Raw genomic sequence first — 21,319 nt, forward strand, 5'->3', positions numbered from 1 at the left:
TCCCCGATTCGTCATCCTTCTTATTTGGACCAAACATTCAGCTCCAGATAATCGTTCACACGCCTTTGGGGCATTCGGGCCACCACAACACTTTTAGAAGTCAGCGCTATAAAAAATTCTCCAAATCACACTACAAGTCTACAACCATTTGAATGAACTTGCCGTTTCAGCATCGAGACATTAATAGAAGTCAACACACAAAGTGGAAATGCTTTATCGATATCAACCAAAATAGATCTACATTATTTGAAAGTTTTGGATTTTTTTTTTTTTTTTATAAATTCTGCATTATGTAAAATAGTTCTTTAGTCTCATATTCATCATTTCACTCTTTTCCGTGACCTATTAGAATAAGAAAGGTAATATGCAATTTGTTTGTGGATAAATTTCTTAAATTATTTTTATGGTTTAGCTAATTGATTAACCATGCTCTTATTGTTTGAAAATTGATTGACATTACCCCAACTGTTTTTGATAATTAACTAACTCTATTCTTACCATTAACCTCCATCAAAACCCGTGCAAAATTCCTAAACAAGACAACCCTACAACAAGACCGTGAAGACAGTCTTCAGTCTAGCAGAATCCCTCAGGTCTTTTTCCAATCTCGGGCCCCTAACAATCGAACATAGGTGGCCTCCTCCGTTACTGATCAACGATGAAATCAAGAGCTGCCGTTGCAACTTGGATGATCGGTTTCAATTGGAAAGGGGAGACGGAACATAGAGTCGGTTTCAATTGGAAAGAGGAGACGGAGTAGGAGAATAGAGAGAGGAGGAGGAAAGAAGAGGGAGAATGGTCCGGTGATCCTGACACTGGGTGTGAATTACAGGGCAGTGCCGTCGCTGTTGCCCAGAGGAAAAAGAGAGAGAAATCAGCCACCGTACCCACCGCCGTTAAAAAATCTAACATTCTCTGTCGCAGTGGTCCTTTGCGAGGAAGGAAATCAGCCACCGTATCCACTGTTAATATTCCAGCAACATATTCCCTGTTGAAGCTGAATTTCCATTCAAACTTTCCTATTTTGAATTCTTCACTTCTCAAGGCAAAGTTGTCATCAACTGAGCCACCAATAACAGCTAGGGGTGTAAACGGATTGAATTTGAATCGGATAAGGTAATATCTGAATTCAATTAATTAATTATTTTAGATAATTAATAAAAATATAAAATAAATATTTTATTGATATAAAATATATAAATAAATAAATTATTTATATTACTTAATTATTATATATAAATTCGAATTGAATCAGGTCATATCCAAATTCGAATCCGATTAACTATTCAATAAGAATAAGATATCTGAATTCGATCGATTAAATATTCGAATTATCTAAATTATATTCGATTATGTTGAATAAAATCGAATTTTGAAATACCGTTAACACCTTTAACAACAAAACCAGACAAGATCTCCTACAACCGCTAGGAATAGAGAACCCGGATAGCATTGCCACCAGCCTGTCCTCCAACCGCGCCTCCCGAACAACAATCTCAGGACAGATGATCGAAAATAATTCAACAGCTTGACTGGCTCTGCAACTTCCTTCACACCAACACATTGGTAAATTCACCAGAGAACCCGAGTGAATGCCAGGCAGACCGACCATAAGTTTGCTTTCCCCCTCAACTCTAACCATAAAATACATGGACCCAACTAGTTAAGAACCAGGATTTGGACGCCTGTCTGAATTTGTCCCTAGCAAACGAACCCATGATAGTTTTCAGAATTGTTCAATGCCACAGTTTAATAGAGAACTGCGCTGCAACTTCTAGCAGCGGCAATTTAGACATTTTCCATGTCCTCCTATCGCTTCAAGCACGCTGTCGCTCAGAGTTAGGGAAACAAGCTTAAGCCTTGAAAGGTTAGGCAAGGTTGAAACGATCAAAAAAACCCTAATAGCGTTGATTAGGGGACACTTGGACACAGAGAGACACTCAATCTTGGAAGAATATCTTGCAAAAGCTTCAAGGGACGTGTCTCCGGCAAGTGGGCATGAGTCTATATATAGACAGACAAGATATACTGGGGCAGTTCTTAGCAATGGCGAGGAGACATCCATCATCGACAATTGGCAAGTTGACAAGATCGAGCTTCTCGAGTGAATTGCAACCTATCGCAATAGATTCAATTCCCTTGTTTCCAACCTTGGTGCAGTTCCAGAATGACAGTATTTTCAGGCCCGGGCAAGCCTGAGCGATGATTCCGATGTCGATATCAGTGATCCCTTGAGTACTAGGAGAGCTTCCATCATCGCAAAGCTCACGTGGCGCTGAGAGAACTCGGTAAGATCAAAGACGAAGGTTTAAGGTTTCGAAACTTTGGTTACAACGGAATTACAGAGAGAAGAAGAAGAAGAGGGAAGGAGAGAGAGACCAGAGGCGGAGGGGGGAGGTCTGAGAATGGAGAAAGAGAGTGGGGGCTCAGGGAATGAGGGTGATATTGGGTTTTGAAAAAAACTTTATATGTCACGTGGGGTCACACATGATGGAGTTAGAGGTAAAATTAGTCCATTGTCAAACACAATAGCATTAGATAATAGTCAAACAGTAAAGATATAATTAATCAATTTCACAAACAGTAAGGTTAGTTTAAAACATTTACCTTTTGTTTGTTTTCTTTTCTTATTATTATGTTTTTCTTTTCGTTTTTATGATGCATCGTGTTAAAAGGCTATTAGGGTTAAACTCCATGATTGATTTGTTGCTTCATCTCCCCTGCTTAATGCCAAACTATTAGAATAAATTGTAGCATAATTAGTCTCTAGTATGCTATTCTTGTTAGATTTAGACACAATGGATGTGGTTTGGTTATTAGATTGCAATTTTTTTTACCGAATATCCCCTATTTTGATTGTTTATTTTTTTTTTTCATTTTTAAGATAATGCTGTTACGTTGTAAGATTTATTAGTACTTATTAGATGTTGTCTAATCTTCCTCCTATGCCATTAAATAATGTTTACTTTGTTATCAGGGTATGAGATAGTTCCCATTAGCTTGCTTCTCATTTTAGATCATTAGGCTGCATTTGTTTCTACTGTAAATGTACATTTACACCAATGAGTTGAGAAACGATGGTTCCGTGAGAGTGTAAAATATAGACCGACCATTGCGCCCATCTACACTCGTCTTGTTTGGTTAGAGGTTACCCTATTTTCTGAAGAGATTTATCAGAGAGGGAGATGAAACCCAACAACTATTGGAGATCTTCTCCTCCATCGGTGTTCTCCAACAGCTTAAATTAATTTATTACCTAGCCATTGGAGATCTCCTTCTCCTCGATAGGTTACCCTATAGCCACATCCGCAGAAACCCACCGGTGGAGGGAGCTATTTTCTGGTTCCTGTCGTTCTCCTTCTCCTCGTCGGTGTCTTCAAGCAACAATTAAGCATAAAAGGCTAGCATAGTCAGTTTTTAATAACCAATAAGTCATCAATCAATCAATAAATAGCTAGGTACACACAATCTTCTATATATGTTTTACTATACCTTGGCATCCTGGTGGCAGATAATGGTTGCCATCGTAGCCATTCTTGCAATGGCACAGATATCCGCTGCCGCTAGTGGAGTTAGTGCATTCAGTGTTGTTTCCACAGGCATAGTTCACTTGCAGGCTTGGATCTCTGCAGGTTTGGTTCCCAATTGCCCACTCCAGCACCATAGGAGTTCCCGTCTGGTTCCCAAACTTGTATGGCACTCTCCCATGAAACTGAACCATTCATCCTCAACCAAGAAGGCGTAGCTGCAATTGGAGTCACCAGAGCTGTTGCTTTGGAGTTTTACTTGAAACGTATCAAGACCCTGAGGAATGGACGTCTGGCAACATCCGATGACGGAGCAAGATCCGTTGATCACATTGACGATACTGCTACACACAGAGCTGCACCCGCTCTGGAAACCGTTAGGGTTTACATAGTCGGACAGAGGAGTGTCATTTAGCAGTGGCGAGAGAGGGAGATAGCGAGAGAAGGAAGGCGGAGGTGGGTTCAGATCTGCCACTGCAATTGTAGCGGCGGTGGCGGAAAGAGAAAAAGAAGGGAGGAAGGAGAAGAAGAGAGAAGGAGAAGAGAGAGCTTGGTGTAATTACATGATGTAATTAGTTGGTAAAAGATTTTCGGTGTAAAATTACACGTCTACCAAATGCAGTCTTAGATAAAATTTCCCATGCTAGTATTTTAAGTTAGGTCATTCCAGTCATTTTGTTTTTTCATACTATATGTCAATAAATAAATCCCTTTCAATCTCATGTTTATAATTTTTTTTTCCTTTTAGGTTATGCAACAATTTTTCTTCCTCTTATGCAATTAAGTAATTCTTCTTTTACGTCCTTTAGTAACTCTTATCCGCATCTTTGGTAATTTTAGTATTTCTCATCCTTTTGCATCTCTTAGTAGCTTTTGTTAGTTTATGCTATGTTTGGCTCACTGCTTTGGGCCTCATTCTCTTAATTCTTTCTCATTTTAGGTAAGAATAGGGAAGAATGAATAGTATTAGAGAGTTTGGTTACAAATTCTTGCCAAGGGCCACATTCTTTTTAGAATGAAAAATCAGTCCCCATAGCACAAAAATTGACTAGCCTGTGGCATGAAAAATAATTATGCCCCATCTTGCTCATTTCATTCTTTGAGGAAACTCTACCTATAAAACTGTTGCAATAGATTTTTACTTTTATGAAAGCACTTTTACAAAAGTACATTTACATGAAAACACTCTATGAAAGCACTTTTACGAAAGTATTTTTATAAGCACTTTTACGAAAGTATTTTTATAAGCACTTTTATGAAAGTACTTTTATGAAAGCACTTTTACGAAATCACTTTTGCAGAAGTATTTTTATGAAAGCACTTTTACGGAAGTACTTTTATAAAAGTACTTTTACGGAAACACATTTATGAAAGCACTTTTATAGAAACACTTTTATAAAAGTACATTACTAAAGCACTTTTATGAAAGTACTTTCATAAGAGCACTTTTACGAAAGTACTTTTATAAAAGCACTTACAAAAGTACTTTTATAAAAGCACTTACAAAAGTACTTTTATAAAAGCACTTTTATAGAAGCATTTTTACGAAAGCACTTTTACAAAAGTACTTTTATGAACACTTTTATGAAAGTACAAAAGCACTTTTATAAAATCACTTCAACAAAAGCATTTTTATGAAAGTACTTCATAAAAACACTTTTACGAAAGTACTTTTACAAAACGTTTATTCCAATTGGTAAACATTGACTATTGGAGACCTAGGCTGGTGGTTTGTGAATACCGACAATTTTTTTTTTTGAAGAATGAAAATGACGCAGTGTGACGCACTCGACCGGGCGAACAAGCACCAGACGATCGAGTCGGCTTCGGTCTTGAAGCCTCACGAAAGAAAGAACTAAGCGTAGCCTTAGTAGAGAGAGAAAAAGGTGATAAGAAATTCTTGTGTGTATCATTGAGCTTAGAAACTGAAGTATTTATAATACATATGGGTAGACTTGTAGATTAAAATAACTAGGTAATTTAGGCTTGTAAAACAAATAGGAACTTGACTTCTAAAACATCTTCGAATTCTTCTTCAGTATGCTTTTGACGTCCACCATTCGATAGCCACCATCATCCGATGCATGTTGGATGTCATAAGGAGTCCTCTCTAGACGTGAGTTGTCGCCATTATCCTATGCATGTTGGATGACATAAGGTCTCTCTAGACGTGAGTTGTCGCTGGTTGGTTCGGTGGGTCTTGAGCTGACCCTCCATCATTCTCCCCCACTTGGAAAGAACTCGACCTCGAGTCATGATCGGGGTATGCAAGTGTCGCTTCTAGTAAATAACGATGAAAATCAACAACATTAAATGTTTTGGAAATACCCATGTGATTTGGCAAGTCCACTACGTAAGCATTGTCATTGATATTCTTAATAATCTTGTATGGACCGTACTTCCGAGGCTGTAGATTGCTATGCTTTCCAACGGGTATGCATTCCTTCCTTAAGAACACCATGACTTCATCATTGACATCAAACACCTGGTACTTGCGATGCCTGTAAGCTGCGAGTTTAAACTTTGCATTGGTCCTTTGAAGTTTCTGCTGTACTTTTTCCTGTGCTGACTGAATCTGTTCTACCAACTGCTCTGCTGAAGTACTAAGGCCTGGTACCCTGGGTAGCTTCACCAAGTCCAACGCATGGTTAGGGACTTCATATAAACAATAGAAAATGGGGATCAACCTGTAGAGCTATGAACTGCATTGTTGTAGGCAAACTCTGCTTGAGCAATGGCAAAGTCCCACTGCTTTGGCCTCTCTCTACAAATACTGCGGATCAGGTTACCCAGAGTTCGATTTACCACTTCTGTCTGCCCATTAGTCTGCGGATGAGCTGTACTACTGAAATTTAATGACGAGTCAAATAGCCTTCACAAGGTTATCCAGAAGTGACTTAGGAACCTCGTATCTTGGTCCGACGTAATGGTCTTAGGTATCCCATGTAAACGGACAATTTCCCTGAAGAATAGTTTGGCTGCTGCTGTTGCATCCGCGGTCTTCTTGCATGGGAGGAAATGGGCCATCTTGGAAAATTGGTCAACAACCACAAAGACGGAATCCATATTTCGTGGAGTCTTCGGCAAGCCCAACACGAAATCCATAGACAAGTCTTCCCAAATAGCAGTAGGAACTGGTAAAGGCATGTAAAGACCAATATTCTGGGCCTGTCCCTTAGTTGTCTGACATATATAGCACCTACTCACGATAGTGGTCACATCTCAATCGTCTTATCCCTCCCGAGGTGTCCTGCTAAGCCGCCACCATGCAAATCCCTGATGATTTTCTCGCGAAGGGAGATGCAAGGAATGCATAGTGCAAGGAATGCATAGTTGGTCCCCTTCATAAGAAATCCATCATGTACGTAGAAATCACCCACTGACTGCCGATTCATGCACTTTTCCCAAACCTGCTTGAAGTCTTCATCTTGGGCGTACAAATCTTTCAAATATTCAAAACCCACAATTTCGATACTGAGAGTCTTAATTAGGGCCACACGTCTGCTCAAAGCATCGACCACTATGTTCTGTTGTCCAGCCTTATACACAATTTTGTATGGGAATTTATCAATAAAGGCAAACCACCTAGCATGCAGATCACTCCTCAACTATTTTTGCTTACTTATAATGAAACCCAAGAACAATAAACTATCGCTCATAAAAGTACACTTCTTTAAATTAGCATATAGTTTGTTTCCCCTTAACGCACTCAATACCCCTCGGATATGTCATATGTGTTCATCAACATACTTGCTATAAATCAAGATATCATCAAAATATACTACAACAAATTTACCAATGAAAGGGCGTAGTACCTAATTCATTAGTCTTATGAAAGTGCTTGGTGTGTTAGTTAGTCCAAAAGGCATGACTAACCACTCAAACAATCCATCTCTTGTCTTGAAAGCGGTCTTCCATTTGTCTTCGGGACGAATTCTGATATTGATGATAACCACTCCTGAGATCGATCTTGGAAAAGACCACAGCTCCATCAAGTTGATCAAGCATGTCATCCAGCTTAGGAATGGAAAACTTGTAGCCAATAGTGATCTTATTGATTGCTCTGCTGTCAACACACATCCTCCAACTCCCATCTTTCTTCAGTGTTAATAATGCTGGTACCGCACAAGGACTCATGCTAACTTGGATGTGCCCCTTTTTCAACAATTCCTCTACCTTCTCCCGTAAAATCTCATTCTCTTTAGGACTCATTCTGTAGTGTGGCAGATTAGGTAGGCTAGCACCAGGAACAAAATCAATGTGGTGCTGAATGTCTCGCATGGGTGGAAGCTCATTGGGTAACTCGTCACGAACTACATCATGAAACTCGTCGAGCAATCCTTGCACTTCCATTGGAATTCTGTTCTCCCCTAGTGGTTCACTCATACTCTCTCCTAAGTGGACCTCGCGGGTATCTTTACACTCCCTTACAAACTCAGAGTAGTGATGTGTTATGGTAAGAAAATTCCTCTCCTCTACCTTTGAAGCCTTGGTTTGGTTCTTTTCTGCCATAGGTAATAGTGTATAGCGCACACCCTCTTTCTCGAGTTGGTATGTGTTCTTCCTACCCAGGTGTTTGGCATCTGCATCAAACTGCCACGACCTACCAAGCAAAATATGGCAAGCATCCATATCCACAATATCACAATAAATCTCATCAGTATACTTACCAATAGAGAATGGAACCTTGCAGCGTTCCTCCACACGTACGCCCCCGACTTCCTTGATCCAACCAATCGTGTAAGGGTTCGGGTGTTTCTCAGAAATTAGTTGTAGTTTCTGTACCACATCCCTGCCAATAATATTCTCCTGACTGGCGCTATCAATAATCAATTCAAACAACTGACCTTGTACCGTACACCTAGTGCGAAACAGCCGGTGTCGTTGTGTGGCATCTTTACTTCTTTGAGATAGCATTAGCTTCCTCACAACACACGTGTACTCTTCATGCTCATAAGTACCTTCTTCGTCCTCTCCATCGGGTCCACAATATACTTCATCGTCACCAACTTCTTCCTCATCCCTCTCCACCATGTTAACTGCCTTTCTTCTGGGACAGTCACTAGACCTATGCCCAACTTCATTGCACTTGAAGCACTTAAAAGGAGCAGGTTTTGCATAGGGATTAATGGTTTTAGGAGGGTTTGAAGTATTACCTCGAGTGTTTCCTCCCGTGGCGACCTTACTGATGTTAGCTACATTCGGCGGATGGGAGGGTTGTACCCATTGAGTTGGCTTGCCCTTGTCAACCGCTGCGGGCCTATTGTCGTTCCCGCTATACCGTCGATAATTATCGGCTCGGGTCCTCTCTTGGAACATTAACTCAACCTTCAAAGCTAAGTTCCTAGCTTCCTGCACACTCAGAACCATCTGGACTCCAATCTTGTCTCAGATTGTAGGTTTCAAACCGCTCAAATAACGGGCTGCCTGTTGATTGTCGCTTTCCGACAACTGGTTCCTTTCAGCCAATCTCAGAAATTCTGAGGTGTACTCGTTCACGCTTCTTGTTCCCTGTGCACACCGTTGGTACGACTCAAACATATATTGCTCATAATCAGGAGGCAAAAACCTACCTCTTATTAATTGTTTCATGGGTCTCCACGTTCGAACTGGACCTCTTCCTTCTCTGATCCGAGTCTCCCTCATTCGTTCCCACCAGACAGATGCTATTCCCTTCAATCGAAAAGCTACTAATTTCACCCTTCTTTCTTCCAGGATTTCCATGTACTCGAAGAAATGGTCAACCTCGGTGATTCAATCTAGAAGGCCCTCTATATCTAGATCTCCACTAAAAGTAGGGATATCCACCTTGAGTTTTAAACTCATCATCATTCCAACGGTGATTAAAATTGCCATGATAATTCCTATCGGTCCTGCCATCACCGGGAAGAACTGGAGCAATGCCGAATTCTAGCTCGTCGTCGCTATCATCATCAATAATAGGGTTCCTGGGTATAGGATCAATGATTGGCCTATCGTGGTCGTCTCCCCCAGCTTGGTGCAATGCGTTACCCCTATTCCTTGGGACATCCTCCCACAACAAAGTCCGTAGTTGTCCAGCAATCTCTACCAACTGTTGCTCAATGTTATGAGTGGTTGTTCGTTGCTCTTCGATTGCTCTCCAAACAGCTTGTAACCCCTGATCTCCATCATGGGGTTGGTTGCGACTGCTACTGTCCTGGTTGGCCATCTGATTGGGCGAACTCCCGCTCTGATACCACCTGACACAACGTGACGCACTCGACCGGGTGAACAAGCACCGGACGATCGAGTCGGCTTCGGTCTTGAAGCCTCACAAAAGAAAGAACTAAGCATAGCCTTAGTAGAGAGAGAAAAATGTGATAAGAAATTCTTGTGTGTATCATTGAGCTCAGAAACTGAAGTATTTATAATACATACGGGTAGACTTGTAGACTAAAATAACTAGGAACTTGACTTCTAAAACAACTAGGAACTTGACTTCTAAAACATCTTCGAATTCTTCTTCAGTATGCTTTTGACGTCCACCGTTCGATAGCCACCATCATCCGATGCATGTTGGATGTCATAAGGAGTCCTCTCTAGACATGAGCTGTCGCCATTATCCTATGCATGTTGGATGACATAAGGTCTCTCTAGACGTGAGCTGTCGCCGGTTGGTTCGGTGGGTCTTGAGCTGGCCCTCCATCAGAAAATGAGCAACATAGGACACTTATTAGTCTAAAAATAATTCATTTTTAGGAAAAAAGTGTTTGGTTCATAGCAATATTTTCTCATTCTACCTATTTTTACCCATTCTTTTCCATTTTAGAATTTCATCTTGGGTAAGAATGATAAAGAATGAAAATTGAACCAAACATCGCCTAATGCATTAGCTATGGGATTCTTCATGTGGACCCCACCTATTGAAAATGGGAGAGGGGTGCCTAATCCCTTCCCTCTCCCATCCAAGTCCTACTCAGATCGGTTGGACCATTACCTTAGGTTTGGAGTCATTGGTTGGGCCAAATTGGTTTTATGTATAAATAACTCGGGAGGCCCACAACTCCCAATTTACATTAATGATGGGTGGCGACTCTAAATCAGCTCAAGTGAGCCGTTTTCTGACATTCACAGATCGGCGACTCCGCTAGGGAGTTCTTGGACTATAGGTTGGTCCCACATGGGGGTGCCCAATTTTTTTTCTTCTTTTATTGAAAATAAGTTTGTTTTTCTTGTTTCAAGTTTAGATTATTGCATGTGATTCTTTTTGTTTTCTTTTATTGATAACAAGTGTGTTTCTCTTGTCCCATGTTTGGCATACAAGTTTTTTTTTATTTTTCTTTCACATTCAATTTTCTTGCATCAATTGAATGAATTCTCTCTCTCTTTCATTCTCAAGTTTGGATCTACATGATTTTGGATTAGAAAATTTACTTTGCATATTCATTTTACTCTCTTGAAGTAAGAAATTTGCTTTAGAGAATAAGCCTCTTTCATGCTCTCATGTCAATTATGTTTGGATAATGGAAGTACATATTTTATTGAGAGACAAAAGTCAAATTGTACGTGGGAAGTGTGTGGAATTGTCAACAAATTGAATGTTCCCTATCCCTATCCCCTAATCCTTAATTCAACTCAAGTGTGGAAAAGAGAGAATAGGTATGAAGATGAGAGTAAGTTTTGGGAGATGAGAATGCTAAAACAAGAAGGGGAAGGGCAATTTTTTCCTACATGTGATGAATGCACAAGTTGTTTGAGGAATTTTGGTAGCATATGCACACACTCTAATTCAATGGGTTGTCAATGGATCATTTAACATGAGGAACAAAGTCTTTACTTGGACAAGCATGGATTTCTTTCCTTAGTGTTCATGGCTTATGTTTGAGACTCTGAAGAGGCAAGTGTGTCACTCTTTTGATCATCTTATTTATTTCTTTTGTTTTTTACCCTCATGGATTATCAACAAGATTTAATCTTAATTTAGAGTTGGTTTTGGCATGGATTTGGATAGGATTTGAATATGACATTTTCTTTGAAAGCATGTCACACTAATAAAACATGGGATTTAATGCTTCTTTGATGCTTCTACATGTAAATACCAAGATGAAATGTGTTATTCTTGAAAGTCAATACATGTTGGAAATGATGATTTTGAACCCATGATAGTGCTGAATGTTAGCGGCTATGACAACATGTAATGACATGATGATTTGAGATTGATTTACATGCTAAAATTATTGTCTCCATGAAATTTTAGAACCTATCATGTGAAAGGAAATGATGCTTTGAAACTTGGTTTGCTTGTTGAAATGGACATGTGATTTTTTGTTTGAAATTGTAGAACCTATCATGCTAAATTGCTTTCAATTGTTGATTATGCTGAAATGTGATGGAGGTTAAATCATTAATGTCATTAGGTTGAAATTGTATCATATTGGAGAGCTTGGTCTTTGACAATAGGGTTGAAATGAATAAGATGAATGGTTTAAAACATAAAGGAAATAATGGACAAAGGAGGAGGAAAACAAAGCAAAGATAACAAAAGGCAAAAACAAAAATAAAGAGAATATGGAGGTGCTTTTCACGCGTGCGTCGAGCCAATCCGAGCTAGGGAGGGGCAAGGTGGGGTGGGTGCGGCGTGTACGTTCAAACAGGTGTCTGTTCGAATTTTGAATTTATTTAAAAAAATGTTTTTTCTTTCTTTTTTTCGTGTCTCTTTCTCTTTGTGCCTTTTTGAACAGGTGCACTGTTCTGAAGAGACTCCTGTTTGAAAGGACACCTTTGTGTCCGTTCGGGTCTGAGACCAATCTATAAAAAGGATGTTGGTCAACTTAGTTGATACACATCAATTTTTGACAGTCTTCTTCTCTGTCTTGTCTATGAAATTTGCAGTGAGGTGATGAGTTCTCCTTCTCTCTGCAATTCCCAATTTTCAGATTCTGCAACAACAAACTCCTGCAAGTTCCGATTTAGAAAGCGATTACCAATAAGTTTCATTCTGCCTTCTTTATTAATTTATAACAAGATTAAATCATATATAGTGATTCTACTCAAGCAATAGGATAAATTGACTCCTTTTGACCTTACTTGAATCCTTAATGGGAGTGCATTTCATCTACTTCATTGAATGGAGAGGGTACTAAGCCTGAAATTTGCAGTGAGGTGATGAGTTCTCCTTCTCTCTCTCTGCAATTCCCAATTTCAAGATTCTGTAACAACAAATTCCTGCAAGTTCCGGTTTAGAAAGCGATTACCAATAAGTTTTATTCTGTATTCTTTATTATTTTACAACAAGATTAAATCATATACAGTGATTCTACTCAAGCAATAGGGTAAATTGACTCCTTCTGACCTTACTTGAATCATTAGTGGGAGTGCATTTCATGTACTTCATTGAATGGAGAGGGTACTAAGCCTGAAATTTGCCGTGAGGTGATGAATTCTACTTCTATCAATTTCTTCATCTTTTAAATTTATACCCTAGAACTATTACAAAATAATAATAACAATAATAATTTGCACCCTACAAATTAAGGCTGACTAATAGGCCAATCCAATATTTTAACATGAATCATTGTACACAATGACATGCATAATCCTAACAAAATAGAGCCACTGCATTTGTACTATCTCTACATTACTAACAACTCCACAAATGGGTTCTCTTTCCATCTCCACTGAAATTGCTTTCCTCTGGTTTGGCTTGTAGCTGACAGCTTGGATAAAGAGATAAAGAGCAATTGCACAAGTGAATAAAAAAATAAAAGAAAATAAGCTACTTCCATAGAAAATTCAAAAAGGAAAAATTCAGCAAACTCTCATACTTCATGATTTCAGCTCAGGCAGCCCTCTTTAAGACCCATTTAACCAATTTGTGAACAGGCTGCCTTAATTACCTTTTTTCCCCTTTACCAAGACTTTCAGTCATTGAAAATCAAGAAATAAAGATATCACACAGTCCTATTAACTATGCTTCTCTACATTGCTGGATTGTCTTGAGCTTCAAACTCTAAATCAATCAAGATCGAGGTTGTGCAGGTGTAAACACATCAGAAACGTAATATCTTACCAACTTGTAGTTCTTCCTTCCATTGGTTCACTGCATCAAGCCGTGGACAGATGCAGGGTGATCGATGTAATTATACCCAGCACAGACAGACATCAAAGAACATGTCCACCATCTCTCTGCTGTGAGATCTTGAGCAAGACCACACAGCCAGCCTGCACATGAACAGCGCATCGAGGTAGAGGGCTACCATCAGTGATCGGTTGTTGAAAGAGTCATCGGTGTCCGTCCGGCCGGCAGGCTTCACTGTCATCACACTAGTTTTTGAGCAGCGATAGACACCTACCACGATGCAGTGTTACATGAATCAGCTGCGCGGTCTTGAGCAAGATCTCTCAACAAATTACTCTCCCTCATTATCACATATCAGCAGTAGTGTTCCAAGCCACCACCAACCTCATCATTTCTTGAGAGCCCTGTAAAAACCAACAAAGAGAATACATGAAGTGCTGATGCTCTGAGAAAGAGAGAGAGAGAGAGAGAGAGAGAGGGAGAGTCATGGCTTTATAACATGAAAAAGCAAAATCAGAAAGAGAAAAATAGAAACAGGTAAATTAAGCCAGAAGTATTCATGTTGTATTTATATATAGAAGCAGCAGGTACAATTATAGTAGTGAAGAGAATCACAGCTGGGTTTGTCACCCTTACTCTTTTCTTTTTCAGTTTTGTCATGAGGAGCTTGGGTTGGAATTGGAAATCTAATTTGTTAATTAATTAGGTCATCTCAAGTAGTTAGCTAGAGTCAATTACATACAGCTAGAAACTGACAAAGAAAAGGGCATTGTGGGTCAAGTAATTAATGGTGATGTTGTTGAGGGCCCAAGCCTAAATGAAGGAAAAATCAGAGTGGTTATCAAATTGGAATCCCAAAATTTCTATTTTTATTTGAGCTTTGAATGCTTAGATCATCATTTTGAGGAATGCAGGGCTATCAGTAACCTTCAAAAGACTGTACCTAGCAGTGATGGGGACTGGGTTTTGGAATTTCCATGAGAAGAAGGGTTTCAACACCAAATTAAAAATCAAAGGTGGGTTTGCTAGCTGCTTTAATTCCTTCAGAAACCTCTACACAGGAAAAGCCATATTAGGTTATTCATTAAAAGACAAAGCAATAAGCTTTTCCGTTCTGCCATTTCAGAGATTTCTTTTTTAATTCATTAAAAGAAAAAGCAATATAAGCTTTTCCCTTCTGCCACTTCAGAGATTTTTTAATTGTTAAAAGACAAAGCACTAAGCTTTTCAGTTCTGGTCCTCACATTGAGATAGAACATAAAGCCACTGTCAATGTAAATTTCACATTGGACAGCTTATCTGAAATGTACTTAAAACATACTAAAACTTAAAATGGGCTATAGATTGTGGGCAGCCCAGCCCCGAACCCAGAAACCTCCCAAGCTTAGGTGAAGGCAGGCAGGATTCAAATTCAATCACAGGTCCCGCTACAATCAGATCCAAGCGAAAGTTACGCTGGTAAAAGGCCCTCCAAAACTCGGGTAGGGATTTGCTACCAACGGAATGCTCCCAACACTGTCCCAATATGCGGCTGCATCACGCATATTGGGAACATCCCCCTTTCCATTCATGAGGAGGATGTTTCCAATTTGCGACTGTAATGGCTTGTTGGGATGGTGTTGGAAGCGTTAGATTTGAACTCCCAAAGCTCTTCATAAGTGCAAAAATTGGTGGAATCTACTTCTGGCAAGGCTGTGTGTAACAGGCTATGTCTCAACTCATGAGTGAACAAGTGTTCTATACAGATCTGGTGTGGATTGGTGATGGGTCAATGTTTGGAATCTAGGGGGTGTGACTTGGGCTGGGTTGGGTTGAACATCATGTCAGTGTTGGGACCTCGGCCAACTTGACACGATCCAATCCTTGGGTTAGTGCAAAACCCAACGATTGCATGTTAAAATTAAAGGCTGAGAATTTTGGGTTTAATATAATGATAGTATTTTGAAAGCATCATAGTTTTACCCATGTATACAGATGTTATAGTTAGAATGTTGCCAATTAGGGTTAGGGTTAGAGTTCAACACCACGAATAAGCTACAATGGGATTGGGATCACATCACTTCTCGTAGACTCCTACTAGGAGATTAATTAGGCCAAACATCATTGTGTATGAATGATTGGACAAATTGTTGTCAGACATGCATGGAATGAACACAAACCACTTCCAACATTGGGTCATATCTGGTTGATTGGTTAGACCATCTGGTTGATCATTTGCACACTTAAAAAAAATCAATAAAATGGCAAACAACTCTGGACTATCTTCTATTTGATATCGAAATAAGTTTTTTTAGGGCATCATGTCTTTCCGGCATCCTAGTTGAATCCAAATGATAAATGGGAAAACTTATGATGTTGAAAAGACATGATACCAGGAAGGTTTTGACCAATCACTATCCCCGTGGATTTTGATGAAAACCCATGTGATTAGTTATCACTTTTATGATCTCGGTTCCTTGGTTATAAGTTTTTTTTTTCGGTATCATATCTTTCTGGTATCATAGTTGAGCATATGATAAATATTATGGATTTGTAACAATTTATAATGCACATATTTAAGATTGGTTTGGCCAATTTGACATTTCTAACTTCTAAGCAATCAGACAATCGAGTCTGAATCTGATAACATTGCTTTGAACCATTTGATTTTTTTTTTTTGTATAACTAGTAAATGTGCACGTATGTTGCACATGGTAATTTCAAATAACATTAACAATTTCAATATCCTTATTAGAACCAATTAAAAATGATTAGTAATAAAAGCATGGTGTGCTAGTGTATTTAGATTTTATATTTCATTTTCATTGTTAATAAAAATACTTCTTATTTATCATATTTATTTTTGTTTAATATGATAAATATATATGCACAAATTTTATAGACAAATTTTTGTGTTTTCTATGTTTTTTATTTCTATCTATTTTTTTTGAATTTTTATTATATAATTATGACACCATGTACTAACCTATTTGACTTGAAATAAAAAGCAACTCATTTTTGGGCAACTTTAAATATTTTATTCTATTTACATAATTAATTCTAAAAATAATTCTTGTTTATCACACTTATTTTTGCTTGATATGATAAGTTTCTAATATCTTAGATGTCTTAATTTTCTTTTATAAATTTTATGTATTCTTAATTTTTGTGTTTTAATCTACTTTTTAAATTTTTATTATTTAATTATGGCATCACTAGTTAACTCACTTACCCAAACAATTGGACCATTGTGGTGCAAGTAAAGTAGGTCAGGCTGAATTTAAGCTTAACTTATGCCCAACCCTATATATTTTTTTGGCCATCGACCCAACCCTATGCATTGGACCTAAGGCTTCAAACCAAAGTCAAGCCTAATCTGTTCGGCTTGGGCCCAACCCCCCCAACCTGCATTGAAATTTGATGCACTTGGGTTAGTCTTGGACTTAGGTCTATCAATTAGCCCCATGACAAAATTTGACATAAAGTGTATGTATAATTTTATGTACATGCATGTATGCAAATATGTGTTATGTGTGTCTATGATTATTAGTAAGTATGCACATGGCAATTCTAGATGATGATAATGATAGTAATAATGTATCCAACGTTTTCTATAAAGTTCATGTACTTTTTATATTTTTTGTTTTTTATTGTTAATTGGATGCAAATTACAGAACCAAATCCTATTATGTAAACACCTCACATTGGGCTGCAAAGTTTCAGGTATCATTAACAGGCCTACTTGCATGGATGGGCTCTTCTTTTTATAATGCTTTATCTTCTTAATGTATCTTTTTTTTGTTTGTTTATAAAAAAAATGTAAGGTTTAAAGAGAGGGAATAGAATGAGGTGAAAATAGACCTATTCATGGGCTAGGTAGCCCCAACGGCCCGGCCCGACTTGACCTGTTATTTTCCAAGCTTGGACAAAACTTCAGGCTCCCAAGCTCGGGCTCGAGCTTGGGCTTTCTCAAATAAGCCCGGCTCGGCCCGAGCCTGGCCCAATACTATTACATATAATAAAAAATCATTTATGTTATATATAATATATATTTATTTCTTAAATTATTAATAAATATTAATTTATTATTAGGAAATACAAATTAGTTTATTAATTTATTAAATTATTACTAAATTAATATAATATTAGTTTATAAAAGTACACTAAAAATAAGACATTTTGTGTACAAGTTGGGCTTCAGGCTCAAGCTCGGGCTATCTAGGCCCGATGGTCGAGCCAGGCTCAGGCCTGTACATTTTCTGTTGATAAGGAGGCAAAGCCTGGCCTGGCCTGGCCCATAAATAGGTTAAGGTGAAAAGTAGTAATTCAAATTACATTTTGAACCTCATAATTAAATAGGGATTAAATTCAAAAAATGGGCATTTTTGTCAAAGGAAAGTTCCACAATCTTATTCATGTTTCTACTAGTAGTGTAAATATAGAATTATAGATATGTTCATTTTTTTCTATAATTTTTTATTTTTATGTGTGTAAAAGTAACTTTTTGTTTAATATGATAAATATATGATATTATACATGTGCCCAAATGTTTTATTTTTTGTAAAATTCATGTATTTTTTGTTTTTATGTTTTTATATTTAATTAATTTTTATTTTTAGTTATGGCAATAAACATTGACACATTTGACTCAAAGTTGAACTATTGATAGATGTGGCCTTATTTGATTATGATACTACATTAGGTTTTAGACTGAACTATCATTGATATGCCAATTGCCAACTAGTGAGATCCATCAAGAGTCAAATATATAGGTATGTTGGGGAAGTTTGGGAAATTACTTGAGTGAGTGATCATGGTGATAGGATCAGCCCATTTGTCAGACAAAGTGAATATCAAGGTTTGCACTTTGATGGAAACCTAAATTGTCGATAGTGGATTTCAACTGTATTTGAAATATGATTTGCAAAATGTATTTATATGTTATATTACTATTTTATGAAAATGGTTTACAAAAGGTTTTAATCCTACGATCCATCTAAGAAAATGAGTGTGATATTGCATTTTGCAGTTAGGAAGGGGGTCATTTTCTATAGGTAGTGTTTTTATGATTATGGATTAAGAGGTTAAGTGTAAGAGACCATTATCCTTAGGTCTTCATAGGATAGTTGAATGCAATGATCATTTATATGTAAATGTTGGGTCCAAACTAAGTCCAAGATGATTGGGTCAGGGGTTCATTGCTCCTAAGTAATGAATTTGGTCTAACATCTTTTAGAGGTAGGACTAAACCCTTATGGACTTATGTGAAACCTTTGTAGATCCCACACCATACAATATTCAATCCCAAAGTGGCCATGCAACACCTTGGGATGTGAACCATTAAGTTGTCATGTGATTTGGGTCGAAAATGGGTATAGATTTGGGTATTGAGCACCCATTCTCTTAAGAAGATAATGATTATTAATTAAAGATAAAGTCCTTATCCAAATTTAATTTGGACCAGCTCCTAGTTAGATTAGGAGAGTGCTCTATATAAGGGGCTAAGAGGGGAGGGGTCAATTCACCAGTTTTCTCCAATCTCTTGCTCTCTTCTCTTCTCCTTTGCCCCCCCAGAAACTCTAATTTGACCTAGTTGTGATAGGGCCTGATTTCCATTAATTCTCTATTGTGCTTTTACAAGAAAAACATCAGAGAATATTAGGTTCACACACACACACACACACACACACACAACTCCATCTTTAGTTGGAGTCCAATTTTGAGACTGATATTGGGCATGAACTACCACTTTGGGAGCTGCACACTGTGGTTTCCATATAAGGTATAATCGGTTTTAATTTGGGTTCAAAATTTGGTCCAATTTAGTGTAAGATCGATCCCAAAATTTTAGATTTCAAAATCACCAGGAAACCTTTTCCCGGGTTGGGTTAGAAAAATTCTAAAAATTCAGCCAACTAGTAAACCTACTTTGGCCATATGAAATCTGATTTCTAACCCTTCTACATCTAGATCCTATGTCAGATGATGATGACCTTCCTTTCTAAATCGTTCCTGCATAACCAATGCAGAATTATGTCTACTCTCATACTTGGGCTTCCTCCTAACATCATTAGATAGAAGAGATGCAATAACTTCTTTCAACTTCATTGTATCTTTCCTCTACAACAATGTTGTCACTAATTTTTCACATGAATTAGGAAGTAACTTAAGAAACAAAAGAGCCTTGTCTTCTTCCTCCACCTTGACATCAACTTTCCCTAGTTGATTCAAGATATTGTTGAATGTTGTTTAGGTGTTCCAAGAGATTCTCACTCTCTTTCATCTTTGGCCCATACAACTACCATTTCTTAGTGCTTGTATTCTCTCTCTTATTTAATTTTGTAAACTTTTAAATGTCAAATTTAATTTCCCTCTTTCTCCAAATTTAAATTATATGACTCTTAATTAATTATCACATTTAACTACACGCCATAAGGTGAATTAAATAGTACATTTAAGGCAATTTCAAATTGAATTTTAATTTGACATGCCACTAAATTTGCGTATAAAAATCACAAATAAGTGACCAAAGGGATTCAAACCCTAGTCATTTGTTTTCAACAACTACAAGCCCACCACCACGTCAAACCCCCAATGCTTGATATTTTAATATGTATTATTATTTTTAATTAAACACTCTTTTTATATTATAATATATTTAAAATATATAATTATCTTCTTCTATAACATGTATTTTTTATTTTAGTTTCATTTTTTTATAAGACGCCTATCTTGAAAAACTATCCAAAATAAAAAAAAATATCACTCCAATTGGACATCCGAGTGAAAAGTTATGGTCTCTAGAAGTCTGCATTAATGTGTTAAAAATTTCAAAACACCGAGTGGTTTTTTAAAATAGGGACCGGTTCATCGGCTTTCTAGTTTGATTAGTCGAGTTGGTAGTTTTGGCCATTTTTTTACCCAATCTGATTCGGGGGGGGGTATGATTGAACCAACCAAAAGCTTTGAGTCATGGTTCAATCGGTCTAACTAGTCAATCCATTCCTATTTTCTAAACAATGATAAATATTAATACAAATTATATTGATTCTTTAAAATCTATGGTATGTGTGTATGTATGCATACATTGTATAAATCATTGAAATATGGTTTTTTATGTTTAAATAACTTGTTTATAGTCATATAAAACTCATATTTATTATTATTAATATTATTTCTAATGATGTGCGATCTAGCATCTCCCTGATGAATGGCAACTCAGATGCCGAGCCGGCTAGTTCGTTGGGTCAGCCTACAAAAAGACAGTGTCAGAGTGTCTGCTTTACCTGGGTGGGCACTCCGTTGCTTAAGTCAGCAAATTGGAGATTTTGGAGAGAGCTAGTGCAATGTGAGAGTTGAATTGCACATACCATCTCTTAGGGGAGGAGATGCCTTTATATAGGTTTAAGAAACCGGAAGCTTGTTGAAACGCATCCAAGATTACTGGGAAACCGTGTCCACCATGTTCGGAGGAGAGGGATAGAATCCATTCAATCAACTTTGAAGCGGACGATACGGAAAGATGGGTGTAACGAGCGTTGTGATCCCAAAGAAGTCGGGAACAATAATCTTGCTTAAGGAAGAGGTCGACGAGCACATCTTGCAGGTCGCCACCTGGACCTCAGCCAGGTCGACAAGTCCTCGAGGAGGCCGCTACCCACACCGAGTTCACTTCGACCAACTGACGAGGTACCACAAGTTGGCAAGTCCTTGAGGAGGCCGTTCCTTACGCCGAGGTCCCTTGGACCGGAAACGACGAGGTACTATACGTCGG

General features: G+C 38.0%; 1 long non-coding RNA gene across 1 annotated transcript; it reads right to left on the reverse strand.

Moving 5' to 3' along the window:
• Positions 1-11,039: 11,039 nt before the first annotated feature.
• On the reverse strand, positions 11,040-14,210 carry LOC104585932 (uncharacterized). The gene is made up of 3 exons (XR_733368.3): positions 13,558-14,210; positions 12,576-12,713; positions 11,040-12,443 (listed from the first exon to the last, which is right to left on the reverse strand). It is a non-coding gene; the product is annotated as an uncharacterized LOC104585932 (long non-coding RNA).
• Positions 14,211-21,319: the final 7,109 nt, after the last annotated feature.

The sequence above is a fragment of the Nelumbo nucifera genome, chromosome 3, assembly GCF_055504915.1.
Source record: "Nelumbo nucifera cultivar China Antique chromosome 3, China Antique-T2T, whole genome shotgun sequence".
In the NCBI taxonomy this organism is placed as follows: Eukaryota; Viridiplantae; Streptophyta; class Magnoliopsida; order Proteales; family Nelumbonaceae; genus Nelumbo; species Nelumbo nucifera.